The sequence below is a fragment of the Pollicipes pollicipes genome, unplaced genomic scaffold (assembly GCF_011947565.3).
Source record: "Pollicipes pollicipes isolate AB1234 unplaced genomic scaffold, Ppol_2.1 Scaffold_5724;HRSCAF=6776_pilon_pilon_pilon, whole genome shotgun sequence".
Lineage (NCBI taxonomy): Eukaryota > Metazoa > Arthropoda > Thecostraca > Pollicipedomorpha > Pollicipedidae > Pollicipes > Pollicipes pollicipes.
The window spans coordinates 18,534,345-18,546,769 of record NW_023596746.1 but is presented as its reverse complement, the minus strand read 5'-3'; positions in this window follow the sequence as shown (position 1 = coordinate 18,546,769).

Genomic DNA, 12,425 nt, shown 5'->3' with positions numbered 1-12,425 from the left:
CTGAGGTCATGGCCGGTCTGACGCGCTGCGGCGGATGCGGTGTGAGGCTGACGGCGACCATGGAGAAACCGAACTTCCACGACAGCAGATGTTACACATCGGTGTGCTGCCGGCATTGTGGCGAGGCTGACGAGTCAGGCTGTGAATAATGACACTGTAGAAGCGTTCAGTTGTGCTGTCACAGTGACAGTGCTCCTGAGTTCCTTTTTGTCATAGTTAAGGCAAACCAACTGCAACGAGGCCGTGCAGCAGGGATCAGTGTCCCGTACACCGCGAGTTCGTGCAGGCCACGTGCGCCGATCAGTTGGGCCCTCATCCCTCTACGTCATGGCCAACCGCACCGGCTTTTCAACATGGAGTTGTCAAATGTGCAGCAAAATCCTGTCGTTGGTTAGGTTTTGACAGACGTTCCATGCTAAGCCCCGAATTCATCTAGTCAAGCCGCGTCCCCGCCGTCAAATGTGTATTGTCTGTTACGTAATGTATCGGCTATCGTCGGCCAATCGGATTGTCCAACCGTATCAGGTCGTATGGCCCTTTTACCAGCGCACTTCATGATGAGTGTGCGCGCACTGGTTGCAGCAAAGGCCTGGGTTTTTCCATTTCATGTCAGTAGCCCTGAGGTACTGCCATCTCGTGGGCTTTTCAAGAAGTAATTTGATTGTCAAAAACAAAGATGAGACAGGAATGTTACGAATCAGGGGGAGAAATTTCACTTTTAATCGGTAATGCCGTAAATTGCGAGCTTTCGTCATGGATGCAGGTGAAACGTAGTGTGCATTTAGATGATTAGTCGTTTTAAAATGCGGATATTTTGGCGGAATATTGCACTCGTTCTGTTTCCACGCATCAAAAAAGTAACGACTTGTTTTTTTTTTATTATAACCTCTGCGACTCGCGCTACATGCTTGTTACCTTTGTCTCATCATTGCTTGTGCCCAAGTGGAGAGGGGGAGGGGCGGGATCCCCCAATTGGAGACCTGGGTTTAACTCCCGGCTGACATTGCGACCTCTGTGCGCTGATGACTCCCGGCTGACACCGTGACCTCTGGGTGCGGATGACTCCCGGCTGACACCGTGACCTCTGGGCGCTGATGACTCCCGGCTGACACCGTGACCTCTGGGCGCTGATGACTCCCGGCTGACACCGTGACCTCTGGGCGCTGATGACTCCCGGCTGACACCGTGACCTCTGGGCGCTGATGACTCCCGGCTGACACCGTGACCTCTGGGTGCGGATGACTCCCGGCTGACACCGTGACCTCTGGGTGCGGATGACTCCCGGCTGACACCGTGACCTCTGGGCGTGGATGACCTCTGTTGTCAGCGCTCGATACTGGGTTTCCGCCATGCATGTGCTGCGCGTTCTTTTACATAAATATAGTAATGCGCAATTCCATATTGGTCGACCTCGAAGGATTATAAAGCCTGGTCGCAGGCGGATCAGCATGGTGGCAGCCCTTTAACGCAGCCCGAGGCATGAAATGATGCGCGGAGAGGCTCTGTTCCGCCAATAAGCTGTCTGTGCACTGCGGGCGATCGGCTGGGTTCCCGGCAGCGGGGTCGGGGTCGGCCCGGTCGGCGTGTTGTCGGGCGGCTCATCCCCCCTGGCGGGGACGCTGGACCCGATGGCCCGTCGCCGGCCGCGTCGCCGGCCGCTGCGTCGCGCCGCCGCCGCCACCGGCCAGCGTCACCGGCCGCTGTGTCGCGCCGCCGCCGCCACCGGCCGGCGTCACCGGTCGACATTGTTCCAAAGTTCGGCGGCCCTGACGTGTCGTGTTATCGCGCTCCGCACAGCTGTCGGAGCTGTGGCTGGGCTCCGTTAGCGGCCACGACGGCGCGCCAAGGCCGTGCGACAGCGCTGGAACTGTCACCATGTAGAGCAGGCCACTTTGGGAGGCCACTGCTGGAGCTGTGCGGGAATCGTGCAACCAGTGCATGCCAGGCTCCGTTATTCGTCTATTCTTTGCTTCCACCGCAAACCATTGGATCAGTAAAAGTCAGCGTCGATGCGCGCCGTCAGCTCCCAACTGCGAACTTTCTGCCGGTGCCGCTTGGTGAAGTTTGGGAAGTTAACGTGCTTCCATAATGCATGTACTGCAGTTTGGGTAAGATCAACGTAGACAACAGATCTTTTCAAACGAAAGTTGTCAGCATTTTTAAGTCAATTTCCTGACATTTTCAGTTAAGTAACAAACTTTGTATCCGATAACAGATTTTCTCTGTCGGTGAAGAAAACAAATAGCGCAGATGGTGACGCGGATAGAAATCGCAGAAGCATGTGTGACGAAATGCAGGTGTTGCAGATTGCAGTTGTTCGTCGAACGCCGTGATACGCTGTGGGAACCTCTGATGTTTTCATTCCTTTAACTAATACCCTTCCTATAGATTTCCACGGTTGATTGCGGTAGACCTGGCCGATCGAACTGCTGCGCGGTGGTGCCACCACAAGTAGTGGCCAGGGCCGGCCGGCTGCGAACGTGGTAGCCGACCATGACGGCCGGGGGCTCCGTCCGGTCTGTCCCCCTACCGCCACCCCTGCCGCCTGCCTCTGCTGCCGCACCTGCTGCCTCTCCTGTCCTCTTCCCTGCCGCTGTCCCTGTCGCTTCCCCTGCCGTCGCCCCTGCCGCCTCTCCTGTCCGCCGCCCCTGACGCCGCCCCTGCCGCCACCCCTGCCGCCACCCCTTGCCGCCTCCCCTGGCGCTTCCCCTGCCGCCTTTCCTTTCGCTTCCCCTGCTTCCCCCCCCCCTGCCGCCGCCCCTGCCGCCTCCCCTGCCGCCGTCTCTGCCGCCGCCCCTGCCGCCTCTCCTGTCGCCTCCCCTGCCGCCGCCCCTGCCGCCAGCTCAGCCAGCGCGCCAGTCGCTCCGGACACGGCAGCTGGGCTTCCCGGCTCCTGAATGTTACGGGGCACGCTCATCGGCAGGCGCTCTCCTAACTGAGGCCAGCCGGCGGGCGTGCGATAAGCCTGACGGCCTTTCAACGATTGCGTCAGCGTTGTTTACAGACGATCCGTAGCAAAACAATATTACAAGAAAATTGCGTTTAACTTATCGTTGTCGCAGTGTTGGGCCGTTTGGTGCACTTGTTTGGTTTTGGGTTATTGGTATTGGCCATTTGGAAGGAGTTGTGCTTCCATTGGGGCCGTCCCATACCTCACTATACTGCACTGTATCACACTCACCACGCCTCCACGCCAGGGAACGAAATGCTTCGGGGCCGGCGCTGCGGTGGCGCTCCATTTTAAACGTGGTCGAGCTGGCACATTCATGAGGGTGCCTCGAATCGGATGGGCTCGGTCGTACCGCCGCCGCTGGGGACCGTTGGCCCGGGCAGAAAGCGCGCGGGTGTGAAATGGCACCGACGCAGCGACGCTTGCGGAAAATCTGATGGATTCCTGGCCGGGCAGTGCGGATGGGGCGACGGCGGCGGGTACAGTTAGGCGTGACACTGGCCGGGGCGCGTCGAACGAAGCGGGCCGCGTCCTGTACAGTCCGACCAGCCTTCCGCTGAGGTCGTAGTGACGATGTGGTTGGGAAAATGCACTGACCGTTCTTCATTATTTTCATTGTTTCATTGATGCGTTGAAGCGTACTCCAAACCCAGCTGCAGCATTATTCTTTGGTTCTAAGAATGGTCATCTTAATGGGGAACTGCAAGGGCGAACCTCTGATGATCAATGTTGCATTAGCGTGATTCGGTTTTAGTTAATTACGGTACCGATGCTCTGACAGCGTTACTACATTGCCAGTTTGAGGGCACACGCGTTGGTTGCCCTTGATGGGGTTGCCGTTGGTTAGTTTAGATGACGGGATTTTCACCAGTCGTGTTTTCTAACAATTGTGCATCAGATTGCAGCGATTAAAAGTTGATTTGCATAACTTGCTCCGTGTCTTGAAGGTTGTAAGGTATGATTGATTGTGAACTGTGTCCCAAAGGCTGTATATGTTAGGAGACAGGGAAGCACATCTGTCTGCTGCTGAAGGATACTTGCCAGCATTTCTTCGCCGCCAGGTCCCTCAGAACGCACGCTGACCTTAAACCGATGGCGGCTGAACGCATTAACCAAGCTCACAATCGAAGGGGGAGGGGGGGGGGGGCAGAGCGCTATGAACCTCCCACTTTCGTGAAATTCAGTGCTTACCCTGCGGTGGGCATGGACAAGTATCCTCCAAAAAAAAGGTTGGGATCCCACCACCACCACTATAACGGCCTGTCTACGCCCTTGCGCCTACTCCTGCAAGGTGGGGACCAGTGACGGAAGCTTGCCGCGCTGCGACATGTTTGTTGCCTACACGTGGGGCTCAGCGCCCCGTGTAAAGGAATGGGGGCACCAAACAAACACATCAGAAAAAAAAGAAAACGGCACGAAAAGCCGTCGTTCAACCGCAGCAACTCAAGGCGCCTAAACTATTGCTATCTTGTGCTGCTTTGTATTCCGCCATGATGCTATGGAACAAAACGCTGCCGTAATGAAAGTACCGCAATGTGTCATTCGCTTGCCATTGGTTGCGTGTTTAGGCCGACGCCGCAGAATTATTACAGCGTAAAAAGAAAACTAGCAAAAAGGGAATTGTGAAACGAATGATGAGAATCTGCAGCAACTTCAGCCACATTTAGCGCCAAACACGATTTTCCGGCAGGGCCGGCCCCCTTCACGTCAGCGTGACGGGGGTGTTGGCGGCGGTGCTGACCTACTGCGTAACGTTGCTCTCTGCGGCGGCGCGGCCGTGCGCCACTGCCCAGCCTGACTCCGTCTGTGTGGAAGGCGGGAGCTGCGCGCGGGCTGTGTGTGCGGGTTGGAGGGCTGCAGGCGGCGGTGGTCGCTGCTTGAGGCCCGCGTGACTCCCGCCGCTATATTTGCGTTACAAAAAATAACCTTCCACGTCCCATATCATTACCGCTGATATCACTTTCTTAATAATCAGACGTCACGCCCTTGCCGCTAAAACGGCATGCCTTATAGAGGGCCCGCAAGGGAACCGGCTTAATGACGGATGGCGGATCAATGTTCAGCACTGTTGTGTTGGAAGCTTTGCAGACACCTCAGCACTTGTGTCGCCATTTATCGCGGACTGGCAACCGCTAATGTATGCGGTGCGGTGGCATGCCGACCGACCGTGGTGTGTTGGAGAACTTCGATGTGTTTATCCAGCGTGGTAAACAACGCACATCGGAGTGGCTGGTGGAGTTGACACAAGATAGTTCAGTCGTATCGTTTCTCCCGGAGCGCTTGATTGACGAAAGGTGTTGATGTTGTCGCTGTGTTCGTGCTGAGTACGCGGCAGGCATGTAGTTTGCTATTCAGTAGAAGGGAGGGGTGGGAGGAACTGAAGCCCCCCTCCCCCCCCCCTCCCACCGAACTTCTGCTCCATCCCCCCCCTTTCCCGCGAACCGTAGGAAGAAAGTGGAGGACCAAATCCGACGGGACACGGGTTTGTCGGTGTAGCTATGTGGTAAGCTTCGCCATTTTTCACTGTTAAGCCCCCCCCCCCCCCACACACACACTCATTTTGCAAAACGACGCCCGTGGTACGCGCACACTATGGTGACAATGCGGGTCACGAATTCAAGACTTCGACGTACGGAGAAATGGAATCAAAACAGTATGGGTGCGGGACGTGACGTGGGATGGGAAAACCGAGTGCAGTGTCGTCTGTTCGAAGTTGTGGGTCGTTCCGCACGCCTCATTCATTTCACAGGATAATGGGAGGTGCACTTGCTAGAGACGATACAATTATTGACGTCGAAGGCTTTGATGGTATTTGCTATTATCGCAGAACAAGCTGTCATGGCTCGACGGACATAAATAGCGCGGCAGCGCAACGATACGGGGACAATGCAACGAATAAGACGCACCCACTTTCAAGGCAGTCAGCATTTGCCTACTCTCCTGACATACGAGCCCGGTGCGTCATAATCTGCGGACCAAGGCGAGTGTTTTTGTCTGCGTTGGACTTTGATCTGTGAGGCGGAGTCGCCCGAGCCTGAATATCGGGCGCTTCTTCGTAAGAGGCCAATTATCGCGGTCACTTCGAGCCTGTTCGCGCAAGCAAAGAAACAATCACAACGGAGTAGCAGGACGACGTCATCACCATCCACGTTCTGTTTGAGCACCGACGATTGTCGGCCAACCGGAGCCCTTTGTGTCTTTGTGAACGCCGATCAGCGATGGTTACAAGAAGCTTGTTGTCGGGCGTGCGTCACCGCTGTGCTGAGCCGTCGAGACTTTCCTGTTGCGGCCCGGCCGCGTGCGGTGTCAGCGGCTGCCTCGGTGGCCGTCTCCGGTCTCGCGGGGTCGCCCCCTGCCACCCCCTCCCCCCCCCCCTGCCGCACCGGCTAAGACACACCCCTGACCGTCCGCTGTCCGTTGCAGAAAATCGCCTTCGACAATGGCTCGCAGTTCAAGTTTAGTATATCGGCCAACCCGGACCAGGGGAGCTTCGAGTGCCTGCAGCAGCACGGCGCCAGGTGAGTCCGCGTCCAAGGCCGCGCGCGGCCGTGACGCCGACGGGCGCGGCTGGGGGAGGGGAGCGTGACGCCACATCCGGCACCGGATCCGGCAGCGGACATGGCGCGGTGCGCCGCGAGCTGGAGCGCCGCTCGCTCCGCCGGCGACGACAGCGCGTGGACGTCCGGCCGTGACAGGATGGCCGCGGTCGGTGACGCCGTCCTGTGCGCTCGCCTCGAGAGGGGGGCACTGCGCCGCAAGATCCTCGGGTAGGGGAGGGAGCGTCATGGCGTGGCCACTGACCCGAGTGCTGGCTGTCGCCATACGGAAAGAGACGGCGCTGGGGCCTGAACCGTGCGGCGGCGAGACCGCCATGGTCCTCGTATGGGAAGGCAGTCCTGATGTCAGGCGGCACGGCATGGAGGAAAGCCACTGGCGGGGCGTCCACGGCGGAGGCGAAATGGGGATGTAGGCCGTCCCCATACGGAGTACCCCGGTATGCAACGCCACTTAGTGGGAGAGAAAAGCCGGGGTGTGGATCGCCGCTGTATGGAAGTGGGAGCTCGTGACGGGATCGCCTTCATATATGGAAAGAGAACAGGCGCCGGCCGTTATAAACCACAGGAACCGAGATCGTGGTGTGTACTGTTTCCGTAGGGAGGCGGCGGGATGTGCTGATGAGGGTTGTCGCAACGTGGAAGTGAAACGCTGGTGCGGACCGTCAGCATATGGAAGAGACCCTAATGTGCGTCATCGGTAATGAAGGGGAGATCTCAGTGCCAGCGGTCACAATGTGGTTGAGATCTGATTTGGACCGCCCCCGTAGGCAGGTGGCGGCTGACGCGGCACCGCTGCTCACGGTCATTCCCTCACAATGGTCGACGCGGCTGGTAATCGCGGCCGGAGTGGTGTGCGCGCGGCGTGGCGCACCGCAAAAACGGCGCCCTGTTTTTCTGCCGCGGCGGCGCCGGCGGCGGCCGGGGCCTCGCAGGGGGCGCCGCCGAGCGCAGCCGCCGCCTGGTAAACAGCTGGCGGGCTGGCCGGCCGGTGAGCCGTCCGTGCTGCGGCGGGCAACACTGCCCCTCCCCGCCGTCCCGGTCGGCGGGGCGGGGCCGCGTGCTGGCGCCGCAGGCACGTGCCCTCATCCCGAGACGCCACCGATGGCGCGCCGGGGCGCCGGGTCACGAGGTGGACGCGTGCGGGCCGGCCCTGGCGGCGGGGGTGTCCGGGCGCACGACGGGAGCTCGGAGCGCGGTGTTCTGCGCCGCGGCCGGACCGGATTGGGCGGCGGCGCGCGGGGCGGCCGGCCGCGGTGCGTGCCGCCCGCCGGCGGGAAGGCTCCCTGTTGAGCGCGCGCGCGCGCGCGCCGATGGCCGGCATCGGGCGTTCCGCGAACGAACGGCGCGAGGCGAGGGAGGCTCGGAAAGCCCGGCCGGCCGCTCGCGGCCCAAGGTCGGCCCCGCTCTCGCAGAACTGGTTGTCTCGGCGCGGCGATCGGCCGGCCGGCGCCGGCGGCAGAGAAAAAACGGCCGGACCGGACGGGTTCCGAGGGAGGTCGGCGGCGAAAACACGCGGCGCCGCGCCGCCGACGCGCAATTGGCCGCTCTTTTTGCGTGGCGGACTCGGGACGGTCCCGCGCCGAGACATACCAGCCTCTGTGGTGAGGCCCGTCGCGTCGCGTCGCGTCGCGTGCTCCAGAGCGGCGCAGTCGCCTGGGCCGCGGGCGCGTCTGCCGGTCCGTCGTCGGCCCGGGCAGCTGACGACGCCATCCATCAGCCGCCGGCGGCAGCGAGAAAGTGGGAGCATGTAAATGCCATGGGGTGGCGGGACCGGGCCGGGCCGGGCCGGGGCGGGTCGGGGCCGTCCGGCTGGCCACCAGGGAACGGCGACCGCCGGAGCTGGGTTGTTCGCATGGCCGCCGGCGGACATGCGGCGACGCTCCCTGCCCGCTGACCTTTCGACCGCGGTCAGTGCGGCGGCGCCGCTCTGTTGTGACCGGCCGAGGTCGCAGTGTGGAGTCGGCCACCGGCGCCGGCGCTGTCTGCCGGCTCAGCGCCGAGTCCGGCGGACAGCACGCTGCCGCCGCCGCCGCCGGATCATGCCGGACCCGGATGTGGGATATTGGCGGCGCGGCGCCGTCCGAGCCGCCCGCATGGCGCGGGCCGGCGCCCGCTCGATGGCGGCCTACCGGGGGCCGGCGCCCGCTCGATCGCGTCTGCCTCTTCCGCCGGCGCCGAGCGGCCCGGTGACCGTGGCTGGGCCAGACTGCGCGCCGCCGGCGGTCCGACGTGGTCCACGGGTACGGAGGTCCGACGGTCCGGTGATCTGATGTGGCCGTGACCGGCTGGCTGGCTGGCCGGCGAGGCGGCCAACTGACGGGACTTTGACCGGCCGCCGCGGTGCCGGCGATGGTCCGCCGTCCCCCTGGTCGGGGATCGGGGTCCCGATGTGGGACGGCAGGGCGGCGCTGCGTGCGTGGCTCACCCCGGCGGATGGCCCCTAGAGGTGGCCTCGTGAGGTGGTCCTTGGAGTGGCTCATGGAGGTGGTACTTGGGGTGGCCTCGAGAGGTGGTCCTTGGAGATGGCCCTGGCGTGGTATAAGCGCTGGGTCCGCGGGAGCCGAGCCGGACCCGAGCGGCGGTGCCATGTGGCGAAGCCTCCCCGCGGCCGGCGGAACTCCCAGTGTTTGTTATCGGCCGACGCACGGCGCGGCCGCGCGATGTGGGCTGACCGCGGCGAGATCCCCGCTCTCGGCGGCCAGCTTGTGATAGCGCCAGGTGGCTCCGCGCCCGTGTGAGACCCAGGTATCGCTCGTATCATCGGCCCATCACTCTGAGTGTTTTGTGCGTCCCTCTGATATGCTCGGGGATCAGCTGTTTTCCGGCAGGCCCTTGAACTGCCACCCTGTCCGCGTGTTCCCTTGTGTTGAGGTTCAGCCTTCTCTGACATCCTGTTCGCCTGGGTTTCAGCGCGCTCGACTCGCTGGGCAGCATGGCGTATAAGGTGCGTGTGCAGGCCAACGACGACGTGTACGAGACGACGCGGCAGCGACTGGCCGACGTCGAGGAGGCCAGCAAGAAGAACTGGTACGTGACGGGTGCGCGCTGCGTGACGACGTGCCGGGTCCTGTCCCAGACCGGAACCACTCCCTTCCACAGACACCGTCTCCCTTGGAACATGACGTATGGCATCCTTGGGACGCATGGCGACCACAATCTCCAGAGCCAGCCGGTGCCCCGCCGGCGTTCAATGGGCCGAGGCGGCGGTCGGTGGGGGTGGTCGACCGCCGCCTCCCGTCGCCCGCTGGCAGGCATCGCGTTCGCACCGACTGATATGCAAACAGCTGCCGAACCGGGTGGCAGTGCAGCGAGCGCCGTCTGCGGGCCGGCATGCTTTATTTAGCCGCCGCAGCTGCGAGTAGACGGCTGGGCGCTGCCTCGCCAGGCAACGGCAGGCGCCTGTCGCGCGCACAGCTGCGGGACAGGCGCCGCTCCAGAGAACGCGGCGGTGCCGGCGCCGTGCCGACCCGCCCCCGGACACGGACCCCGCCTCCTCGGCAAGGGCCCGCCCTCTCGGACACAAAGCCTGCCTGGTCCGCCCTGTCCTCTCCTCGCGACACGGGCCACCCTGTAGGCACACACGGGGCCGTCGTCTGAGCACCAGACTGCTCCCATCACCACAGATGCGCCTCCTCGGCACAGGGCCTGCGTCCTCAGACGCCGCCGGCCACCTCTGGACGCGGCCCGGCCCGGTGTCCGCCTGAGCGGCCGAGCGGTGACCGGAGCTCAGTGCCCCGCGGCGCGCCGGGCCACAGACCGGCCGTGTGCCGCCGACGGCGCGCCGGCCCGCCAGACGGCGCTCAGGCCGCTCTCGGACCGACGCCGAGCGACGGGCCAGCGGTCACCGGCGCGGCGTGCGGGCTGGACGCCGCTGGGAGCGGCGGCTGATGGGAGTCGGTCCCGCCACGCCTCCGTGCCGTCAGCGGGGACGGCCGGCGGCTGGCCGTCGGACACGGGCGGACGGAGTCTCACCTGGCGCGGCCGGGCAGCCGCCGCCGTATTGATCGCGCCGCTGCCGCCGGCGGCGCCGCCGCCCGTACCGGCCGCTGTGGGCGGTGGACGCCAGCCGAGACTCGTACGGCAGCCGGGGGCCGGCGGGAGCACGCCCACCGACAGCCTGGGGCAGGTCGGAGGTACGCCCACCGACAGCCTGGGGCAGGTCGGAGGTACGCCCACCGACAGGCGGGAGCCGGCGGAGACACGCCCACCGGCAGGTGGTAGCCGGCGGTGGCACGCCCACCGACAGTCAGGAGCCGGCGGGGCACGCCTACCGACAGCCGGGGGCAGACCGGCCTGGCGGCTGGTCAAATGGCTGGCGGACGGAGCGGGTGACCTGGGGCGGCCCAACGGACAGCAAGACCGACCAGGAACTGGCAGGTGGAGGCGCAAAGTGCGCATGGAGACGGGACGGTCACCTCGCCGGGAGGAGGGTCCACAGTCCTCGGGAAATCCGACCGACATGGGGCTTGTTGAGCAGAAGTGGCTGGTGACGTAGCAAGATACGGCCCGGCGGCGCGCACGCCGCGCGCTGGCAATAACAGGGCGTGGGGTGCGCGCGGGCCGGTGTTGGCAGTCGTTGTTTACGCCGCCGCCGCTGCCTCTTAATCAATGTTGTCGACTGATTGGGCACCGGTTCACCTTGTGTGAACCTGCTCGGTGTCCACTGCCTGCGCGCTGCGGCCTCCCAGCCGGCCGCTGTGCTGACCTGCTGCGCGCGCTGACACACCTGTGCACCTTGACACGGATGGTGTGCGGCCGTGCTGCCCTCCCGAAACACAGCTGATCGGCGGCGACACGGCGTGTCCGAGCGGCGCTGCGAGGCCTCAGTCGCTGGTCCGCTCGCGTCTCTTTGCACTGCTCCAACAACAGCTCCGCCAGTGGTGCCCGATGGACGCGTCTGATCCCGGCGCCACCTAGCGGGTACTGCGCCGTTTCTCCTCCCCCGGTGCGCCTCAGGACCCCCTCAGAAGCCCACCCTGCTGTTCCTCATCCCTCCGGCGCGCCTGAGGACCACCTCAGAAGCCCACTCTGCCGTCCCTCCTCCTCCGGTGTGCCTCAGGACCTCCTCAGAAGCCCACCCTGCCGTCCCTCCTCCCCCGGTGCGCCTCAGGACATCCTCAGTAGCCCATCCTGCTGTTCTTCATCCCTCCGGTGCGCGCCTCAGGACCACCTCAGAAGCCCATCCTGCCGTCCGTCCTCCGTTCGGTGCGCCTCAGGGCCTCCTCAGACGCCCACCCTGCCGTCCCTCCTCCGTTCGGCGCGCCTCAGGGCCTCCTCAGACTCCCGCCCTGCTGTTCTTCATCCCTCCGGTGCGCCCCAGGACTTCTTCAGCAGCCCACCCTCCACAAGCCCTCCAGCCCAGGTCCGCAAGCCCCTTCGGCTACTGTCATCAGAACGTGGTTCTGGGTGGCGGCGGGGCGGCACTTGTCTGAAGGTGGCGGGGCTTAGCTTTGATTGTGTCCCGTGATCATAATATGGCGCGCCGCAACCGCTGTGGTTTGGCGGATTGACTGTGACACGGTGGTAGTGTAAGATATGCTAGAATAATGCGAGGCCTGCAGCGTACGTCATCCGATTACCATCGGCACTTCTAAGAAATACGACAGTCACTGTGATGAACATGACATGACATGGCGATTGGCGTGGCGAGAAAGAGGATGCTCAGAACACTCAGCCCTTCTGCAGCCGGCTTTGTTCTGGCGTAAAGTGCACAGCACATCCCGAGTGGTCACCTCTGGGAATATTAAGGGATGCTGGAAAAAACGATGCCCGGATAGCTTTCCAATGCAGCCCACAAACCGGATATGTGGGGCAAAAATGCTCGTCCGTGATGCTGCATGCCGAGCGGACGGACCCGGACCAGCTAAGCCGCTGTGCTGGGGAAACGGCTGCAAGCAGTAGAAGGGGGTAATCCGAGA